This window comes from Myotis brandtii, unplaced genomic scaffold (genome assembly GCF_000412655.1).
Source record: "Myotis brandtii unplaced genomic scaffold, ASM41265v1 scaffold1102, whole genome shotgun sequence".
Classification (NCBI taxonomy): Eukaryota; Metazoa; Chordata; class Mammalia; order Chiroptera; family Vespertilionidae; genus Myotis; species Myotis brandtii.
In genome coordinates this window covers 317,603-340,250 of record NW_005353757.1, presented here as the reverse complement: position 1 = coordinate 340,250, position 22,648 = coordinate 317,603, and the positions used below count along the sequence as shown (strand labels likewise).

The following is a 22,648-nucleotide window of genomic DNA, read 5'->3' as shown; positions in this document are numbered from 1 at the left end:
AGAATCACGAGAGAGAATGTACTGCCTATTGCTTGCCCAGGAAAAGACCAATATTCAAAATGTGAAGTGGAGTTTCTACTAAATGCATATCACTTTTGCACTCTTTTTAGTAAAGTCAAAAAATCCTAAGTTGAACCATTGTAAGTTGGGGACTGTATGTATGTGCTACCTATAAAAATATTTGTGAATATAGACTTAAAAATTTGAAAACAGAGTTTTCTAACCACTAAAGACTCCAAATGAATAGTTTCAATAGATATTAATTCTATTGTTAAAATATAAAGTGAACACCTTCCCTGTTAGTTTTCAAGAACAACTGATTGACATAATTACTAGCTGAATTTCAACAACAAAACTTTTGCAGCAGAAAAATGTCACTGAAGAGTAATTATTAAAATCCAGGAAGTGCAAACAATGATGCGCTTCCTCCCTTTGGATTTACATATAATTTTGTGGAGTATCTTTCTCAGTTACGATGGCCATAAATCCAAGTATCAAATCCACATGAAAACCAATACTTCAAAATCATATAAAAATAAGTGTTGAAAGTTTGAACTAACTATATTATTGAGAATCATTCTAGTTGAAGTTTCAAATAGATAAAAAATGTCAGACTTCACAATATAGACCTTCATTTCTCTTACATTCTCCTCGCACAGAAGGTGACCGGGTGACCTTCCTACAAGCTGTGATTTAAGGAGCCCAGGCTTCTTCCATCACGTGACTCACCAACCCCTATGGTTTTGCATCATCTGTATGCAACCAGTGGAAACAGAAAGAGAATAGAAAAAATTGGTTTTGAAAAATATAAAATATTGCTTAATATAAAAATTTATGACAGTGAACAAAATATAACTAATATAAAATAACATTTCTATGGTGTTCTAAATCTTGACATTCAGCAAATAGCCTGTGATTTTAAAATGACCGTAATCAAACCCACAACCTGCAACATTTTGGTGTACGGGACAACACTCCAACCAACTGAGCCACCCAGTCAGGGTTGTATTAGCATATTAATATTCCAATTTGGGTCTTGGGAAGATTCAGAAAAAAATGACAGTATGTAAAGTCATAAAAGAAATAATAAAGTAACTTAGTCCATAAATCCTCTCAATAAAGATTCCACCATTTAGGGGAAGCAAACAAGATTGACTTGTCCTATTTCAAGGAAAAATAACCTTAACAAAATACTTCCCAGTACAAATTCTGGATCCAGGAAATAATACACATCTGTGAATAAGGCTTCTTTCTTAGTGTTTACATTAGTAATGATCGTGATGTTGTTTCTCGTTCAGTTTATTGCTCTAAGTTCTTATGTGACGTTTGTGCTTTACTTGGCCAGTGGCCATACAGGGGAGCAGTGAGCATATGGAACAGATAAAGACATCTTCCCTGCCTATTCGAGAAATAGTATCCTTCCTGTAAAATAAAAACTCAAGTTTTGCAACATAGAAGTACATTTTGGAAAAGGAGAGGTTAGTAGATATCCGAGGAGACAGTTACTGCAAATGTAAATTCTCATGTCCCAGCATACTTAGCATGTAATTTATTTAACTAAGGCAATTTTAAAAATTTACTTGAAACTATCTATATATATAAAAGCCTAACCACTGACCACCAGGGGACAGATGCTCAATGCACAGGATCGGGCTCCCTCCTGTTTAGATTGGGCCTGTGGGGATTGGGCCAAAACCGGCTATCCGACATCCTCCAAGGGGTCCAGGATTACAAGAGGACGCAGGCCAGGCCAAGGGACCCCACCAGTGCACAAATTCATGCACCGGGTCTCTAGTATTTTAATATGTACAGAAGAGTGACTTGAAAAAATAAGTCTTTACATGTATTTCATTAATATTTTAAGTGAAGATTTTAAAAATTGGTAGGGTTTTTCTTTTTTTCATTTCTTTGTTAATGGTTCCTAAATATTAATATTTGGACTGACATTGTAGTAAACCTAAAAAGTGTATGTTGCTTTACTGAAATGTCAGGTCTTAAAACATTACTAACTACATAAAGTACTTATAATCACAGTTATTTCTCTTTGAAAAATTAAGTCAACAACTTAAAATACAGTAGACAGTATATCCATAATGCAATACATAATTCACAATGGGGAAAAAAGTGAAAACATATAGATGTGCTGATATAAAAATAAAATCCAAAATTCTTTAGAAAGCATATATATAGAAAAATTGAGAATTAAATAAAACTTCATATGAAAATACTTGTTACTATTGAGAAGAAAATATAAGAAATATAAAACTGCTAATTACACCAATTTTAATCATACATTTGGGAAAGGATGGCTGGGACTCTGTGGGCTGAACTTTATTGCAGGCTGTCAGGACTTTATTTATTAATTTCACTCCTACATCCCCTCCTTAAAGAGGAACCATGATGACATGTAAGGTCTCAGTTATAACATCAATTACGACCCTTTGTCAAGTAGTACTCAAAATACTTGGGTGTTCACCTTTCCTCAGTATATATCACCCAACTAAATGGCCCTGCGTCTCTTTGGGACAGACTGGGAGAATCATTGGAGTATATACTTTTGTGGTCTTGTGGGGTCCTTCTTCCTAGGAACTTGGACTCTTCTTTAATCAATGATTCCAAATCTGAAAGTCTGCTTAGGTCTTAGAAATACACAAGGGATTGTGACGTTTTATCGGGGACAACTGCCCTCAGTCTTCTTACTTTTCTTGACTATAGATGCCAAGTAGCATGCTTGATGGCTCTCCTGTTTTTTTGATCATAGGTGTATCATTCTCCGTGAAGCAGGTCTATAGCTCCTCGTGGGCTAAGCCCCACTGGATGCCCCTCTGACCATCCTAGTCATAGTAATTGTGGCCTGCTGGCTTCTGGGGGTCCAGTGCTACCCCCAGGCCTTTATAACTTTGGAGACTATAATGGCATAATGAGCCCAGTCTGGGACTGCCTCTCTTATGGTCAGCCCGGCTGCAGAGGAGCCACCACTGAGCTACTTAGTAATGTGGGTGCCCCCCTCACCAGCATGGCTTTGGTGAATGATGTATCCTCTGGACCAGGGGTCCTCAAACTTTTTAAACAGGGGGCCAGTTCACTGCCCCTCAGACCATTGGAGACCCGGAATATAGTTTAAAAAAAAAAAACTATGAACAAATTCCTATGCACACTGCACATATCTTATTTTGAAGTAAAAAAACAAAACGGGAACAAATACAATATTTGTATTTGCATGTGGCCTGCGGGCCGTAGTTTGAGTACCCCTGCCTGGACCCTCTCATAGAATGTAATCCCCTGGCGGGTCTTCTGGCTGCACAAAAAATATTCATTCCAGCTCACCCACCTCCCTAAGGTTTTCCATTCCTTCCTCCACCACTGACAAGGCACCTCAGGCATTTCTGCTTTGCTTGGCATTGGCTGACATCTTTTCCAGGCTTCTAGGACCACTATAGCAGTTGCCAGGTATTAAGTCTCATTTCCAAAAAAGTGTCTTCACCTTTGAAATATTTGCTAACCCACAAACTCATTCCTGTAATACCAGCAATTTCCTAAGCGAAAACAACTTTTTATTCACCCCTGTAAAATAGTAGGTTGTTAGAAACAACAGGAGAAAAACCCAAAGCCACAACAGTAATTTCAAAGGCATCATTTGTAAAGTTCCCTCAAATTACCTTGTCAAGCTCTTAGACTGATCTGCCTTTGACATAACAGAAGTTAAATACTTAGTATGGTTTGAAACGGAAACAAAACCATTAATTCCTTGCCTCTTTGTATTTTATAAATGTGTACAGCATGCATGTCAAATTCAAAGGCTAACACGGGCCAAATAAACGAGGCATGCGGCAGGTGGGCTGTGAGTTTGACATGCTTGGTTCCACTGCAAAATACAAGTTAAACGCTTGTGTTTGTCTCATGCAGAGCAGCAAGTTAAAAGTGAACAGTCAGGAAGCTGGGTCTGGCTACTTGCATTATATCATTTGAGCAACCAAGAATGCTCTTCCCACCCCGAATAGCTGCAGCGATCCTGAGAAAGAACAAAGTAGGTGGGATCTCAATACCAGATATCAAGCTGTATTACAAAGCCACTGTTCTCAAAACTGCCTGGTACTGGCACAAGAACAGACATATAGATCAATGGAATAGAATAGAGACCCCAGAAATCAGCCCGAACCAATATGCTCAATTAATATTTGACAAAGGAGGCAAGAACATACAATGGAGCCAAGATAGTCTCTTCAATAAATGGTGTTGGGAAAATTGGACAGATATATGCAAGAAAATGAAACTAGACCACCAACTTACACCATACACAAAAATAAACTCAAAATGGATAAAGGACTTAAATGTACGACAGGAAACCATAAAAATTCTAGAAGAATCCAAAGGCAACAAAATCTCAGACATATGCCAAAGCAATTTCTTCACTGATACAGCTCCTAGGGCAGTTGAAACTAAAGAGAAAATGAACAAATGGGACTACATCAAAATAAAAAGCTTCTGCACAGCAAAAGAAACCATCAACAAAACAACAAGAAAACCCACTGCGTGGGAAAACATATTTGCCAACGTCATATCTGATAAGGGCCTAATCTCCAAAATTTATAGGGAACTCATACAACTTAACAAAAAGAAGATAAACAATCCAATCAAAAAATGGGCAAAGGATCTAAATAGACACCTTTCAAAAGAGGACATTCAGAAAGCCAAGAGACATATGAAAACATGCTCAAAGTCACTAATCATCCGAGAGATGCAAATCAAAACAACAATGAGGTACCATCTCACACCTGTCAGAATGGCTATCATCAACAAATCAACAAACGACAAGTGCTGGAGAGGATGTGGAGAAAAAGGAACACTTGTGCACTGCTGGTGGGAATGCAGACTGGTGCAGCCACTATGGAAGACAGTATGGAGTTTCCTCAAAAAACTGGAAATGGAACTCCCATTTGACCCTGTGATCCCACTTCTAGGAATATATCCCAAGAAACCAGAAACACCAATCAGAAAGGATATATGCACCCATATGTTCATAGCAGCACAATTCACCATAGCTAAGATCTGGAAACAGCCTAAGTGCCCATCAGTAGATGAATGGATTAGAAAACTGTGGTACATCTACACGATGGAATACTATGCTGCTGTAAAAAAGAAGGAACTCTTACAATTTGCAACGGCATGGATGGAGCTGGAGAGCATTATGCTAAGTGAAATAAGCCAGTCAATGAAGGAAAAATACCACATGATCTCACTCATTCATGGATAATAAAGACCATTACAAACTTTTGAACAATAATAGATACAGAGGCAGAGCTGCCTCAAACTGATTGTCAAACTGCAGTGGGAAGGCCAGAGAGGGTTGGGGGGCAGAAGGGAGGGGAGTAAGAGATCAACCGAAGGACTTGTATGCATGCATATAAGCAAAACCAATGGACATAAGACACTGGGGGGGTAGGGGAAGCCGGGGTATTGTCAAGGGCGGGGAAAAAAAGGACACATATGTAATACCCTTTGTAATACTTTTAGCAATAAAAAAAAGAAAAAAAAAAGAATGCTCTTCCCAAATGGGCTGCAGAGCCAGGACTACTTGCCTCCTATAGAGACGGGCAGGATCACTGTAAGTGTCAAAAGATCCATTTCCCAGCTTCACCACTTAGTATGTGCGTGAGCTTGGGCAAGTCATTTACCCGCATTGAACTTCACATTCTTTACCTGTGACAGAGTGGTGAAAATACCTGCCTTTTGGCTTGTGTATGATCACGTTAAGGGGAAGGGTAAATAATTCAGTATGACTAGATCATGGAGTGTGTTCAGGGGCCTGGAAAGCAAGGAAGCTGGAACAGAGGGCAGAGTTCGGCAGATGAAAGGCACAGAAGGGACCCAGGACTGTATTCTGAGGGATTTTAATTAGTCAGAAGTTTGTGCTGAACTGTATATTTTTGTTTCAGACCTAAATCTTAATTAAGTTTTTGATTTCTTCATGTCCCCAAGCAAACAGCATCTTCGGGTGTCTTTTAGGAAAGTCGCAGCTTTTACTTAATTAGGACTATTTCGATTAGAGTATGTCACCTCTTATGAAGAAGGCAACAAACAGTTGATAAAATTCCAACTATCACCCCCCCCTCCAAAAAGAAAACACCCATGAGGAAGCAAAAACTTAAACAAATGTAGTCAAAAATAAAAATAGTAACACTGGGATCAATAATACATAAAATACATGTGATCAAATTCATCACCTGCATCAACAGAAGTCCACAATTTACATTTTGCAATCTAGACCTGCCCTGTACAGTATAATAGCTACTAGTGACAAACTCTTGAAACATGGCTAGTGCAAATCGAGAGGTGCTCTACTTGTAACACATACCACAGATTTCAAGCACTTAGTACAAAGAAGTAATATTTTTGTATTGATTACAAGCTGAATGATACTTTAGAGTAGTGTTGTATAAAATATATTGTTAGAATTAATTTCACTTTTTTCTTGTACCTTTTATTTTATTTTTTTGTTACTCCTCACCCAAGGATATTTTTCCCATTGATTTTTAGAGAGAGGAAGGAAGGAAAGGAGGGAGAGGAAGAGAGAGAGAGAGAGAGAGAGAGAGAGAGATTGATGTGAGAGAGACACATGGATTGGATGCCTCCCGCATGCCCCTGACCAGGGCAGGGGATTGAACCTGCAACTCTAACTACAGTGCACCACCAGCCAGGGCTCTTTTACCTTTTTAACGAGGCTACTAGAAAATTAAAACTGCATATGTAGCACACCTTCCATTTTGATAGAAAAGCATTGTTAAGTATTCTATAGCAGTATTAGAAGCAGAAGCAGCATCTCAGTACCATTATTCTCTTTTCAGGTAATTTCTGAAGAATGATTAAAGATGCTTGAAAACAGAGGTTATGTTCATCTTTATAATTCCTGGAGCAAGCGCAGTATGTATCAAAGGTCATGAGTGTAACTATTTTTTTTAAGTTGGGAAATCACAGTGATGGTCCTACCAAAACCTGAGCCTTGAGCTGACCTTTGTTGTTGGCTGTGATCAGTCTTTGTGCTCTGGGTTGGTCCTCAAATCCTCTCTTCAGAGAGCACAGGTGTATGAGAGAGCAGTGTGAACAGCTGGGAGTAAAGGAGCCGCCATAAACAAAGTGGGTCTGCAGATGGAGAAAGCTGAGACTGCCATCAAGTAAAAATTCAAATCATTTGCATTCTCTTGTGTTTGTGTTTCACTTTTCCTTATCTATTTCTGGAGGACAGAGAATATATAAGGGCCGAGCCCAGGTTCCATACAGGCAGGAATTTGACAGGTCTTTTTCAGAAAGAAAGGGAGCGAGGGAGAGGGAAACACCAATAATGTGAGAGAATCATTGATCAGCTGTCTCCCACACGTACCCCCCTCCCCCCCTGCCTCACTGGGGATTGAGCCCACAACCTGGGCATATGCCCTTGATCGGAATTGAACCCGGGGCCCTTCAGTCACAGGCCAACACTCCAGCCAAGGCCAGATCCTTTTCAATGATAAAACTTTTAGCATGATTTGGCTTGCTCTTTTACAATTGTGTTAATGACATGTGCTACCATGCAAGGTTCTTATTTTTTTTAAATATTTTAATTGCTAAGTTACAGCATTAAAGGTTTTATATGTGTTGGAAAATATACCTCTTGTGGTTTTTATTAGATTATCTGTAAATTGCAGAATTGTTTATAATTGGAGGAGAACAGCAGGTGGTTGCCTATGGAAATTAAGCTTCAAAGTCATCCCATATCAACCCATTTTTTCACCATTGTGAGCATTCAAGAGATCATTACTATTGTTCCAAATTTGCTGTTATGTGTTCGGAACATATAATCCCCAAAAGGTAATAAACTGAGTTTCTGGAAATGCTTTTTGACAAAAGTATCTGTCACTTTGGTTGACCTGCTAAAAATGAAAAGAATAGTTTAAGTATCTGAGACGCTGAAGATAATCCTCTGATCACATCAAAATCTCTGCGCAAGTCCCTCAGCTGTAAGCAGATTAGATCCTGATTCATTTGTCCTGGCAATAAAGGAAAAAAAGCAAGGGAAAAACTCTCCTTAAAGGTTTACTAGCCCCCACCTAAGAATATCTTGTTGTTTTTCTTTGTAAGAACAGAAAGAAAATCTCTTTATCTTTTGTTAAGTGTTGAAGCTGGTAGGATCATGAAACAAACAGCAAACATTAATCGGCAGGCCCGCCTGCCAATTTCACCGTCATCTTCCTGTGATAGATGTAAGTGGTGGGCCAGTTGGTAAATTAATTTGAAAGTGATTTTAAAGAATGCACTCACTGGCTGGTGGATCTCCATAGCAGGCAGACACTCAGGGCTAGAACTTTGTAATTAGCTGCTGGCACAGGACCCTCAGTGATGATTCAAAGCTACATTAAGAGAGAGCTACCGGAGTAATAATAATAATTCAACCCTGAAGGTTCGCACAGCTGGCGTGTCAATTTGGCATTGCTGGTCTCCTGAGCTATTAAGTATGTTGGAATTTCTCATGACAAACACAGAGAGAGGGCCTCCCTGCATGGCTCATTCAGGTCTGAAGAGTTTACTGATAATCACACTCCGGGTTCTGTGCCTGCCCCACAGGAGCTACAGCTAATTATCAGGAAAGCCCTTTGCAGCGAATACGCTCAGAGTCAGAATTTCAAAGTACAGGCTTCAACGTGATAGAATGTCTGGAATATTCAGTATCAGCCTAATAATACCAGGCATCAAATAATGTAGATGTATGCATGTGTATTTAGGTATATGATCATTCCCTCACGCCAACAAAAGATTTCTTTTCAGTTTTTTTTTTGTTTTTGTTTTTTGTCTCCTCAACTAATTTACACAAGGGGCTCTTGTTTTCAAAGTGGCATTATTGATATTATAATTTCCAACAAAAATCACCATTTTTAGCAGTTGTGTTTTGTGAATATGCCCTTGCTGGTTTGATCTTCCTCTGACATTAAAAAAAGTAGGATAATCTAGATCAGCGGTTCTCAACATGTGGGTCGCCAACCTGTGGGTCGCGAGCCCTTTGGGGGGCGAACGACCCTTTTACAGTCGCCTAAGAAGACCATCGGAAAACACATATATAATTACATATTGCTTTTGTGATTAATCACTATGCTTTAATTATGTCCAATTTGTAACAATGAAAATACATCCTGCATATCAGATATTTACATTATGATTCATAACAGTAGCAAAATTACAGTTATGAAGTAGCAACGACAATAACTTTATGGTTGGGAGTCACCACAACATGAGGAACTGTATTAAAGGGTTGTGGCATTAGGAAGGTTGAGAACCACTGATCTAGATGATTATCTGGAGGGGGTCTGGAGACACTCAGGCATTTGTTCAACGTGATTGTGAAGTTGTGCAGGGGACTTGCATGCGATTTTCTGGTTCCCAATCTACTGTGTAGCACACATTGCAACAGGGCCACAGAGAAAATGAAACAAGAGCATTTAAACTGAGGGTTATATCAGTGTGCCCACAAAGAGGACACTATTAAACCACAAATGTCAGGAAGCCCAATGTGACCTGGCCCAATATTGACTTGCACCTCTCTGGGGACCATATCCTAATGGTTTGTGTTGCTCCAGTGACATTCTAGAATGGAGGATATGTTCAGAGTTGCTTCGGCTACAGCATTTCATTGCCTCCAAAATAGAATATGCCCATCTGGGAACACTAGTGTTATGAAAAGCAAAGGAACAAGCAGAGAAGGAGACTATAGCCACGGGGTTCTTGACAGAGGCATTCCAATGCTTCAAGGCGTACCATTGGACAGTCATAAAGGCAATTTGTATCTTGTTGTTGTTATTGTTAATTCTCACCTGAGGATATTTTTCCATTGATTTTTAGGGAGAGGGGAAGAGAGAGGAAAAGACAGAGAGAAACATCAATGTGAGAGAAACACATCGATTGGTTGCCTCCTGCTCAAGCCCTGACCAGGGTCTGGGCCAGGGAGGAGCCTGCAACCAGGATATGTGCCCTTGACTGGAATCAAACTTGAGACCAGTTGGTCCACAGGCTGATGCTGTATCCAGTGAGCCAAACTGGCTAGGGCGGCAATTGATGTCTTAGCTATTAAGCAACTGTATTATCTTTTCCAATCCTGTTCTTCTCTTAGTCCTGTTCTTTGTTGGCATACAGCTGTTCTCAGTAATTCTTCTTTTGTTGTTGTTCTTAGTACTTCTTCAAAGCCATTTTAGTTTCTATAAACTAATTTCTTTTTTATTCCCAATTTTAGTAATTTAAGTGTTCTGTCATTTTTGTTTGGTGGATTGGGCTGTTCAGGCTACCATAACAAACTACCACAGGCTGGGTAACTTAAACAGCAGAAATTTATTTTCTCACAGTTCTAAAGGTTGGAAGACTAAGATCAAGGTAAAGTCTGAATTGACTCCTGGTGAGAGCTCTCTTCCTGGCTTGTAGATAATCACCTTCTACCTGTGTTCTCATATGGGCTTTTCTCACTCACTGAGCATGCAAAGAAAGGGAGCAAGCTCTCTGATATCTCTTTTTGTAAGGACACTGATCTTATTGATCTTGAACTTCTAGCCTCCAGAACTGTGAGAAATATATATTTCTTAATATTTAAGAGGTTTTAAGCCACCCACTTAACCTAGCTAAAATTGTGTCAATCCTGTTTATCTATTCAAAGAAAAAACTTTTGGTTTTGTTGCTTCTGTATTGTTTGATCTCACTCACCTTTGCACTCATTTATTCCATCTATGCTAAGGTTCTGGGAATATAGATAAAGAACTCATACTTTTTGCCCTCATGGAGTACGCTGTCTACTACATCCTTCTCAGAGTTTAGTGCAAATAAAGGTCTTCTTGGAAACTTACTTGAAAATGAATATTGCTAGATCATATATACATAAAATATATTTTATTATATCTAGACTCTGACCTAGTTCAGGTCCTAGCCCACCTGAGGATAATTAGGTAATTATTATGCCCTCATTTATGGACCATACACTGAGACTTATAACTCCAGTAAGTGAGTAAACCATACTAAGCTGTAACTATGATACATGCAGGAAGATCTCTGACAGAGGTATGCAGAGGCAGCTGGGAATTACAGAAGCACTAAGAAGAATCAATAGACTTAGAGGTAAAATTGGGGGTGAGCAGAGAAGGCTATTAAAAGTAAATGATAATTGAGCAAGGTTTAAAAAACATAACTAAGTCTTATCCAGCTAAAAAGAATGGGAAGGGGAAGGCTTAGAGAGTTGGAGGCCAGAATAAGATAGGAGAGGGAGGAGAGCGTCGTACGTACAGGGAGTCTGACGTTACTGGAGAGTGAAGTGGCATTTCTGTATGAATGACCTACTTGGTTATGCCTTTTAAAATTCATACATCCTTGTTAAAAATCCTGGTCTAGGTCCAATTGGGTTGTCATCCTTTGAAGCAAATCTGTGTGGATTTAGGCTTTAATTTAGTTTGATTAGGTCAAGATACCATCACTGAGGCACTTCATTCTGGTAAAGATTTCTTACTAAGGAACCCAATTGCTTCATTAGATGAGTAGACTTGGCACATCAGTGAAATGGTTTTCAAGGTATGTGAGCAGCCAGATGATGGTGATTATATTAAACTTGACATCTATGCTAGTCAATTAATTAATGGCAAAAGCAAAAACAAGTGCCTTGAGTTGAAGGACATTATGTTTTCTGCCCTCTTAACCAGAAGAATATTATATGTACATGTGGACAGTAAATGAGAAATAGTGGCATTGACAACCACTACATAAAACCAAAAATAAAATAAATACAGGAGAGATTTCACAGTCTTTGATATGCTCATCAAAGACTGAGAGTAACTTCTGGTGGGTGTAAAATATTTTTTTAAAAGTCTATTCTTTGCATTTATATTTATAGAAGAACCATTTTAAAACCAGATCTACTGGTTTTACTATTCCTTTCTTTGCACACTTAGCATTATCCTGCTACTCCAGTTAGGGCGCTCTCTTCTCTAAAAATTTGGCCTGTAGAATTAATTTTAAAAAAAAAAACCACCCAGAAAAAAAACACCACCACCCAGGATTATCAATTTAGCAAATTCTCCTATTATGTTCCCAGATATCCAAGGAGTCTTAAATAATCATTTCCTTCATTTGTTATGAGGGTTGTTATTCAGAGCAAAAGGTGGGCCATGGAAAGAGTTAGTACAAAAAAAAAGTGGTGTTGCAAAACCAGATTAAGCCAAGAGCACAATGTGTTTTTTTCCCCTTGAGCCACAGAATGACTTCTCCAAGGAGTAGGATCTTATTCTTAGAATTTCAGTGATGGAGAAAATCCTTAGATGCCTTGTCAATCAGAGCACCCCACCCCCCCAATTGATTCTGGCTTTAATCTTAAAATAATATAATGTTTTGAGGACCATGTAACTACTTGCTACTTAGAGTAGCATGGGCCCAGTGTAACTACTTGTGATGGAAATTACTTTCCATCTGGTCTACTCAGTGAAACTTTAGCACTGGGCAAATCAGTGAGCCTAGATCAGTGATGGCAAACCTTTTGAGCTCGGCATGTCAGCATTTGGAAAAACCCTAACTTAACTCTGGTGCCGTGTCACATATAGAAATTTTTTGATATTTGCAACCATAGTAAAACAAAGATTTATATTTTTGATATTTATTTTATATATTTAAATGCCATTTAACAAAGAAAAATCAACCAAAAAAATGAGTTCGCATGTCACCTCTGACACGCGTGTCATAGGTTCACCATCACTGGACTAGGGTTTCGTTTTCTGAAGCTCGTCACCAATGCAGAAGGAGGCCCAGTGGCTGAGGGTGCAGGTTTAAGGCCAGCTATCCCTCCCAAACACACTCATCATGCTTTTGAGACAAAATACCGAAAAGTCAACCAATGTTTGGGGTTGATAATACCTTAAATTACTTAAATAGGTACATGCCACCCAATGAGCTCTTGCTGCTTAGGAATGTACTGCTAGTATTTGTAGTACTTTTACTTAAATGTCAAATGCAAAGTCTATATTGGGGGGCATTAGGCCTTTCTAAATCTCTTTCCTCATCTGTCAAAAGAATGAGTTAAACAAATGGTCTCTTCTTTTCAGTTCTAAAATTCTACAACTGATGTCACAATATCCCAAAACTGCTCTAGTGAAGATAACAATTATTTAAGTTGTATTACTTATTGATCATTTACAGATGTATTCTCTGAGTAGTAGGTTGGCAGGCACAAGGTCACTCCCAATGCTATGCTGTGTCTACCACCAACTACAATGCGGTGCACCGTAGAGCAGGATTTAATTTGCTAAATACATTATCATTCAAATTAAAAAAGGTGACCCTTAAGAAATTGCTTTATCTCTTTGAAAACCTTGAACAATGCTCTTCGTTGCTCTGTTTCTAATTTTAGATCACTCCAAATGGGCCACTTAGTGAACACTTGTCCCCTGAACACAAATGATGGAGGAATGTTCAAGAGCCAGAACTCTCAGATGGTGTGAATAATTACAGGATCATTGTGAGCATCTGAACTAGATGCTGGGGTTCTGTCAGCATTTTGCATGCACTCTCTTTTTTCCTGCTCACAGAGACACTGTGAGAGACATTACTATTACCTCTTTCTTATCTATAAAGTAACTGAGGTCGAGAGACTTTAAATAACGTACATAGAGACACACAGATAGTGAGTGGTGCAGAGAGAAAGGGAACCCAAGTCTGTTTTACAGCAAAGTGGATAATCTCAGCTCAACCTCTCTCAGGGTTACTCTTTTTATAGAAGTGCAAAGTAAATACCAGAAAGCTGCTTTAGTAAAACTCACAGAAAGGTTACCTTTGTGATGGGAAAAAAAGTTGGCTTTTTATTGAAAATGACCCAGATTTCCCTTCTCAGGTTTTATTGACCACACTTGTTCTACTCAAAAGGACCGTATTTCTTTACTTTCTTTAGCCATATGTTTCCCAGACTATGGAACACTGCACACTTATCACCTCTGGCAGTGGGACACTTACACACAGGGTTAGGACCCCCGTGGAGGCGTCACCTCTGGACGCAGCTGGAAACATGACAATGACATCTTTACAACATAGATCATCCCCACTTGCAATCTTATAGCTAATGTGAGTGCTGTGGCCTTCAGTAAGATTTAACCCCAAAGTTGTGGACCAAAGAACTTTATGCGTCATCAAATCACATGGTAAAATTGATGATGATGTCAAGGTGCTGGTTTGCTGTAGCTCAATCTTTCACTTAAAATGGAAATAAGCCAGGTCAAGAGGTCGCATGAAACTCAGGTTAGGTGTGCACCAATCAAGAGTGTTCTTAGCTTATGATAACGAGTGCCTCTGCTTCAGGGAGAGAAGCCGTTCCTTCCATGGTTACCGGCCACCCCAGTGGGCCTGTGGCAGACACACCTGGGATGCTTCAGGGTCCTCAGCAGACATGGGAACGAGGCTCAGCAAGAGGCAAGTGAGTGGTCCCTTTTCAGATTCCCTGACTTTTCATTCTATTTCCTTTCTTCTGAATTGTGGTTACATTTTTATGGACATTTAAGTGTATCTTAGGCAACATATTTTTTTCAAGGAATCAGATCATTTTCCTCCTTTTGATATTTTTTTTCAGCACAGACTGTATATATTTTGGGGGGGGGTAATAGAATTCTGATTTGATGTGAGTGTTCTTTCAACATTTTCAAAAATGGTGCTCTGGTGATGTTTACCTTATTTATGTTTAGATATCCCCTATAAACCGTATTCTTGCTTATTTGGGCTCTGTCTTCTCCAATATCTTTTACATTCACTTTAGGTTCTTTTCAGCCATTTAACATAACTCCATATATTTTTTACATTCAATATTAGTTTATAATAGTTTCAGGTATACATCATAGTGGTTAGGCATTTATATAATTTAAAAAGTGATCCCCTCAGTAAGTCTAGTACTCACCTGGTACCATACATAGTTATTACAATATTATTGACTATATTTCCATGCTGTACTTTACAACTCTGTGATTAGGTTGTAAGTACCAATTTGTATTTCTTAATTTCTTCACCTTTTTAACCAAGCCCCCTCCTAACTAGCAGCCATCCGTTTTACATTCAATATTAGTTTATAATAGTTTCAGGTATACATCATAGTGGTTAGGCATTTATATAATTTAAAAAGTGATCCCCTCAGTAAGTCTAGTACTCACCTGGTACCATACATAGTTATTACAATATTATTGACTATATTTCCATGCTGTACTTTACAACTCTGTGATTAGGTTGTAAGTACCAATTTGTATTTCTTAATTTCTTCACCTTTTTAACCAAGCCCCCTCCTAACTAGCAGCCATCCGTTTGTTCTCTGTATCTATGAGTCTGTTCTGTTGTTGTTTTTTAAATATATTTTTATCGATTTCAGAGAGAAATCCAGGGGTTCCCAAAGGTGTGGACGGAGTCGGCGAAGAAGGAATGACACGGAGACAGCCTTCAGTTGATCAGCAGCCTAGTCAGGACCTCTAGCCAGGATCTCCAGCCAAAGTTCTGGTCGGAGTTCTGGTTAGGAACTGATCAGGATCTGATGTTTATTGTCTTGTTACATCTATATTTATACCAGCCGATTTTAATCCTGTCAATTTCTATTACAAAGGTTAGGGCGTTTCTTATCTCCATTCCAGGGAGTAAAGATTATGTAGCTTAACTACCCGCCTGGCACTTAGTTAAGGGGTTGTATCCCCTCCCTAACCTCAGGGAAAAATCCCTACCTGGGGAAACAACCTTTCTCGGAGAGGTGACCTTGGTTAAAACACATGGCGCTTAAGGAGAGCAAACATATTAAGAACAATATGCTATATATGCCAGGTCCCTTGAAACATATGCTGTGCAGATGTTTCTTTCCTGCAGCGACTGTGTCAAGCAGCAAGGATGGACCGGCTTCCGGCAACATGTAAGTGAAAACATGTGGTATTTGTCTTTCCCAGACTGTATAGGTTTTGATGACTGTGACTTGGTAAAGTCAACAGGTATCTTGCCTTAGGAGGACAGTGCTGTTTCCAGACCTTACCTCTTCCAACTCACACTCAGTGTGCGCCCCACAGACCCTTCTCTTTCCTGGTTGAAAGCATCAGTCTTCCTCTGACCCTCCCTCTTATATGCCATCTGCTGAGGGTTCTCTTGTCCTCTCCTTTCCTTCCCTGCTCACTTACTGGCCAGTCATTGCAGTTCTGCCTCTTTGTTTGGGGCAGGAGCAGCACTTAGGAACATGGGTTTCATGGAGAGGTTGCCTTACTTCCAGTCCTAGCTCCTCCACACTGAACCACTCTGTGCCACCTTTTTTTTTTAAAATTTATAAAACAAACATGAAAATGGCACCAACCTCCTAGGGCTTTTGTGAAAATACACCTTGGAAGACACTTAGGACAATATCCAGCACTTAGCAGGGCTGGTTGTCATGATCACTGCCCTCAGTCACATCTGTGCTCAAGGTAAGAGTCAGAGACTACCCTGAACACTAACACAGAATCATGCAAGTTGACCCTAATGGCAGAACGACCAGGAACAACCGGTCGCTATGATGTGCACTGACCACCGGGGGCAGACGCTCAATGCAGGAGCTGCCCCCTGGTGGTCAGTGCACTTCCACAGGGGGAGCACTACTCAGCCAGAAGCCAACTCATGGCTGGCCAGCGCAGTGGCAGTGGCAGGAGCCTCTCCCGCCTCTGTGGCAGTGCTAAGGATGTCCAACTAACGGCTTAGGCCCACTTCCTGGGGAGGGGGCCTAAGCCGTTAGCTGGTCATCCCCGGAGGGCTCCCAGGCTGCCAGAGGGATGTCTCACTGCCAGCTTAGGCTCGGTCCCCCAGGGAGCGGGCATAAGCCATCAGTTGGACATCCCCTGAGGGGTCCTGGACTGCGAGAGGGCACAGGCTGGGCTGAGGGACCCCCACCCTCCAAGTGCACGAATTTTCATGCAGTAGGCCTCTAGTTTGAAATATAAAGCCAATAATTACTACCTACATCAGGAGCTATTCTGAGTGCTTGAGCTGCACCAACTTACCTCTTCACCTTCAGAAGGTGAATGAATTCTTCAACACTGCCACATTCTTTAGGAAATAATTCACTGCTCCATTAATTGAAATAGAACTTCACTGGCTTAAGTGAGACCATACTTCTTTAAAAGGTAATTGTCTTCCTCCCTGATTCCTGGGATAATATTTTAAAATGACCTTGGGCTCCTTAGAAGCATGTCCAAGTCCTAAAAGGAAACTTCCTTGAAGCAAATGATCACCCTGCCCTGAGGGTCACTGATACTTCCAAATTCAAAAAGGAACTTCTCTCTTGAAGATGATATGTTGCCTCTGAAAAAGATCATTTGCACTTTGGAGCACAGTGCCTTTCCAGGTATATTATAATTGATTAGAATTAGTTGACTTCACCCTGGCTTGTGTTTCTAAGTGGTTAGAGCACTGGCCCAAGCATCAAAGGGACGGTCCGGGTTTGATTTCTGGTCAAGGGCACATACCAGGGGTATAGGCTCAATCCACAAATTGATGTGTCTCTCTCACATGGATATTCTGTCCTCTCTCTCTCACCCTCTCTCCCTTCCTTCCACTCTCTCTTAAAAAAAATCAATGGAAAAAATATCCTCAGGTAAGGATTAACAAAAATACAAGCAAAAATAGAACTAGATGGCATCAAGGACAGCTAAGGAATGCACAATGAATAATAGACTGACCAGCTTACCCCAATTTATTAGATAAAACTGTGTAGGGCATAAACGTTATTTTCTTCCCCTTTCCATATCTTGACAGACACCATTGTCTCCCTTCCCGGAAGTGACTTAGTTTATTCCCAGAAGTCCTGCCCTCCCACCCCTGTGTGAGAACCATAGGTGTAGATAATAAACACAAATCATTCCCAAACCCTAGAAGGTCAATTAAAAAGGCACTACAGTACCCAGAGGGCACTGTCAGAATAGGGAGTCTCTAGCCAGGAAAGATTTGACAACATTCCTGTGGTGTTCTCTCTCTCTCTCTCTCTCTCTCTCTCTCCCTCTTTCTCTCTCTCTCAATCTCTCTCTCTCCCTTCCTCTCTGAAATCAATAAAAATATTTTAAAAATAAAATTAAAAAAATAAAACCTGTAAAATAATTACATAATTCAAGCACTATTAATATCCCTTTTTGTAATGACCAAGCTCAGGTATAATCAAGTTAAATACCCTGCTCTGGATAATAAAATATGACTGGAATGTAAAATTCCCAAAGTTTGAACTCTGACAGTAAATCTAACCCTAACCCCAACTATAACTCTAACCCTAAGCCTAAATCTAAACACAATCTTAATCCTAACCTACTGTCTACAGAAAAATAACTCTTTTTTTTCTCTATTGATTAAGGTATTACATAAGTGTCCTTATCCCCGCCATTGGCCCTTCCACCCCCCACTCATGCCCTCACCCCCCTGGTGTCTCTGTCCATTGGTTAGGCTTATATGCATGCATACAAGTCCTTTGGTTGATCTCTCTCCTTACCCCTCCCCTTCCCTACCTTCCCTCTGAGGTTTGACGGTCTGATTGATGCTTCTCTGTCTCTGGATCTGTTTTTGTTCATCAGTTTATGTTGTTCATTATATTCCACAAATGAGTGAGAGCATGTGATATTTAACTTTCTCTGACTGGCTTATTTCGCTTAGCATAATGCTCTCTAGTTCCATCCATGCTGTTGCAAATGGTAAGGATTCCTTCTTTTTTACCGAAGCATAGTATTCCATTATGTAGATGTACCATAGGTTTTTAATCCACTCATCTGATGGGTGCTTAGGCTATTTCCAAATCTTAGCTATAACTAACTCTTAATTACTATGCTATGATGAACTATTACATGTTCATCAATATTACCTGGGGACTAATGAAATCATTCAAAACAAAACAAAATGTATAGAAATTATTATCTTGTGAAAAATAAGATAATTTTATTAACTAGATTGATAAATTTAGTGAATGGTCACATATTATGGCTTTGGGCTAGTGAGTTAAAGAAGGTAGTTAAAAGGTGTAGTTTCCAATTATACCTAAGTTCCATATAGTTTTAATGTAGAAAAATGCTCCATTAGGACTAGACTATAAAAACATTTCTAAGGATACCAGAAATGGGATTTTTCATTTTAGTTGCATTGGCATTCTTACAAAATACTCTTTTCTTGTAAGATTTATCTGTAAGACTTTATCTTGCCTCAAAGATTCTAGTAAACAGCAACTATATTTTATCATTGAAATAAAGTGCTGTCAAAATATTAAATTAGTTATACAACAACCCAGCTACCGAGGACACAAATATTAGGTCTGTTGCATTCTAAAGTTGGCAATGTACAAAGGAGAATGGAAAACATCAATATTGAAATGGATTTGCCATGAACTGAAAGCTCATTTAGAAAATGATAGACTTTTCCCCCTTGTGAGCCAAACACCAGCTATAAGGTCAATGAAAATTAAATTTCACATTTAATTTTCTATTCAAAGATAGTAACAATGGACATAAAATTCCAGATCCACAAATAGGACAGGCAAACAAGGCAAGGAGATAATAGAAGAATGCATTTCCATAATATTGTCCATCTTCAGGATTTTGCTCCAACAACATTTAGAATAGGTCCTTGTGAATCACATAGGTATTTAATACCTACTTGTTGGTTAAAGGCATGAACTAAACTATCACAGCTGATCTGTATGTTTGAATAGGTCTAGAGAGAGACTTCAAGATATTGATGAACTATATCATATCATTTTAGCTAAGCTGCCCCTTTCAGAGCATATGGAGCGGATAATACACTTTTTAAATGTTTGTTTTTTCTCAACTGACACTTTTTAAATGTTTGTTTTTTCTCAACTGACACTTTTTAAATGTTTGTTTTTTCTCAACTGACACTTTTTAAATGTTTGTTTTTTCTCAACTGACACTTTTTAAATGTTTGTTTTTTCTCAACTGACACTTTTTAAATGTTTGTTTTTTCTCAACTCCCTTCCCTACCTTCCCTCTGAGGTTTGACGGTCTGATTGATGCTTCTCTGTCTCTGGATCTGTTTTTGTTCATCAGTTTATGTTGTTCATTATATTCCACAAATGAGTGAGAGCATGTGATATTTAACTTTCTCTGACTGGCTTATTTCGCTTAGCATAATGCTCTCTAGTTCCATCCATGCTGTTGCAAATGGTAAGGATTCCTTCTTTTTTACCGAAGCATAGTATTCCATTATGTAGATGTACCATAGGTTTTTAATCCACTCATCTGATGGGTGCTTAGGCTATTTCCAAATCTTAGCTATAACTAACTCTTAATTACTATGCTATGATGAACTATTACATGTTCATCAATATTATCTGGGGACTAATGAAATCATTCAAAACAAAACAAAATGTATAGAAATTATTATCTTGTGAAAAATAAGATAATTTTATTAACTAGATTGATAAATTTAGTGAATGGTCACATATTATGGCTTTGGGCTAGTGAGTTAAAGAAGGTAGTTAAAAGGTGTAGTTTCCAATTATACCTAAGTTCCATATAGTTTTAATGTAGAAAAATGCTCCATTAGGACTAGACTATAAAAACATTTCTAAGGATACCAGAAATGGGATTTTTCATTTTAGTTGCATTGGCATTCTTACAAAATACTCTTTTCTTGTAAGATTTATCTGTAAGACTTTATCTTGCCTCAAAGATTCTAGTAAACAGCAACTATATTTTATCATTGAAATAAAGTGCTGTCAAAATATTAAATTAGTTATACAACAACCCAGCTACCGAGGACACAAATATTAGGTCTGTTGCATTCTAAAGTTGGCAATGTACAAAGGAGAATGGAAAACATCAATATTGAAATGGATTTGCCATGAACTGAAAGCTCATTTAGAAAATGATAGACTTTTCCCCCTTGTGAGCCAAACACCAGCTATAAGGTCAATGAAAATTAAATTTCACATTTAATTTTCTATTCAAAGATAGTAACAATGGACATAAAATTCCAGATCCACAAATAGGACAGGCAAACAAGGCAAGGAGATAATAGAAGAATGCATTTCCATAATATTGTCCATCTTCAGGATTTTGCTCCAACAACATTTAGAATAGGTCCTTGTGAATCACATAGGTATTTAATACCTACTTGTTGGTTAAAGGCATGAACTAAACTATCACAGCTGATCTGTATGTTTGAATAGGTCTAGAGAGAGACTTCAAGATATTGAAGTCTCTCTCTAGAGACTTCATATCATTTTAGCTAAGCTGCCCCTTTCAGAGCATATGGAGCGGATAATACACTTTTTAAATGTTTGTTTTTTCTCAACTGACAGAGAAATAAGTTATTTCACCTCAATAAAGAGTCTAAACATGTTAAAATTTCTTTTGATAAAAAAATTTCTCTTCAAAGTAAAATTTGTTTAGGAATAGTGATTGAACTCTAAATTTGGTAACTCTAGCCATCTATGTAAACTGATCGATTTATTTAACTTGATAAAATTTCCAATAGAAAGGGAAGAAAGAACAATATACAGCATGTTGTAGTCTCTCTCAGAGTTTGTTCCCTTATAATAGTACAGGGTCACTACTGAGCATGTCTAGCTAAAGGTATTTCAGTGCTGAGTCAATTAATTTACCATTACTCTCTGTTCTTTTCTTCATGGACTGAATAATAAACTTTATGCCTAAAGTTAGGCTGGTTGCTTGATAGAATTATGTGTTGGAATATATAATAGATTATGTCACTCTCTTGCTTAAATCCTTTCATTGGCCTCCTTTTTTCTAAGATTAACATCTTGGACCCTCCATAGTGACTTGTGAGACCCCCCATAACTGCCCTTCTGACAAGTTGTGCTACATCATCTACTTTCAATCTCCTCCTTTATCACTAAGCTTCAGTCAGTGTTTTTTTTGCTCATAATATTTGGCTCTTTTTCTTTTCACTTGTCACGATTTATCATCTTTGTATGTAAGTTTTTTGTTCAGTGCCTTTTTTTCCACTTGATCAGGGCAATGAACAATTTAGGGTTTGTGCTTGTTAAATGAAGAAATGACCACTGACCTCAAAGACATTGGAAGGCATGGGGCGGGGGGAGGGGGGACAGAGGAGTAGAGACAAAACTATAAACATAAACCAGGGAATTATATAAAAGAAGAAATATCAATTATATAACATTCTCTGACTATGTTGTAAACATTATGGCAGTTAAGGAAAATGAGTGATCTAAAGTGGAATTTTTAGGGGAAGGTTTTGAGTGGAATTAAGCCTGAATAGATATAACAAAACTGGTGGGGTGAGGTGGTTTAGATGAGGAAATGGCATAGATAGGCAATGGTTCAAAGTAACAAGGAGAACTTCCTGTGAGGGTGCCACACCTTAAGTGAAGTACTCGAAGGAGGAGTTAATGGGGTTCAGGATTTGTGTACATCTTTACCTCATCATACCTGTGCTGTGGTCCACATATTGAGCAACGGTGAGGGTTCAAGAGATTTAATACACTATCTTTTGTTTCTTAGTGCCTCACATGTTGTGAGTTCTATCAAGTTCAAGTTGTTGCTCAATATTTTGGAAATGAGAAGGAACAAATTCTTTTATTGCCCTTTTAATAAATATGAACATTGTAATGGGTTGTCAGCTTGGCTATTCCTAAACTGAAGTGTTCTGCAAT

The 22,648-nt window shown here is 38.7% G+C and overlaps 1 protein-coding gene across 5 annotated transcripts in view; it reads left to right on the top strand.

The window, feature by feature from the left end:
- Positions 1 to 22,648, top strand: part of LOC106726970 (lipoxygenase homology domain-containing protein 1-like) — a 107,452-nt gene that overhangs the window by 33,167 nt on the left and 51,637 nt on the right. For 4 of the 5 annotated variants that reach the window (XR_001363122.1, XR_001363123.1, XR_001363118.1 and 1 more), the window contains one exon: positions 6,846 to 6,921. The exons of the other annotated variant lie outside the window; for it this stretch is intronic. The gene's annotated coding sequence lies outside the window, so the exon portion shown is untranslated. The remainder of the gene's footprint in view (positions 1 to 6,845; positions 6,922 to 22,648) is intronic. 5 annotated transcript variants of the gene reach the window in all.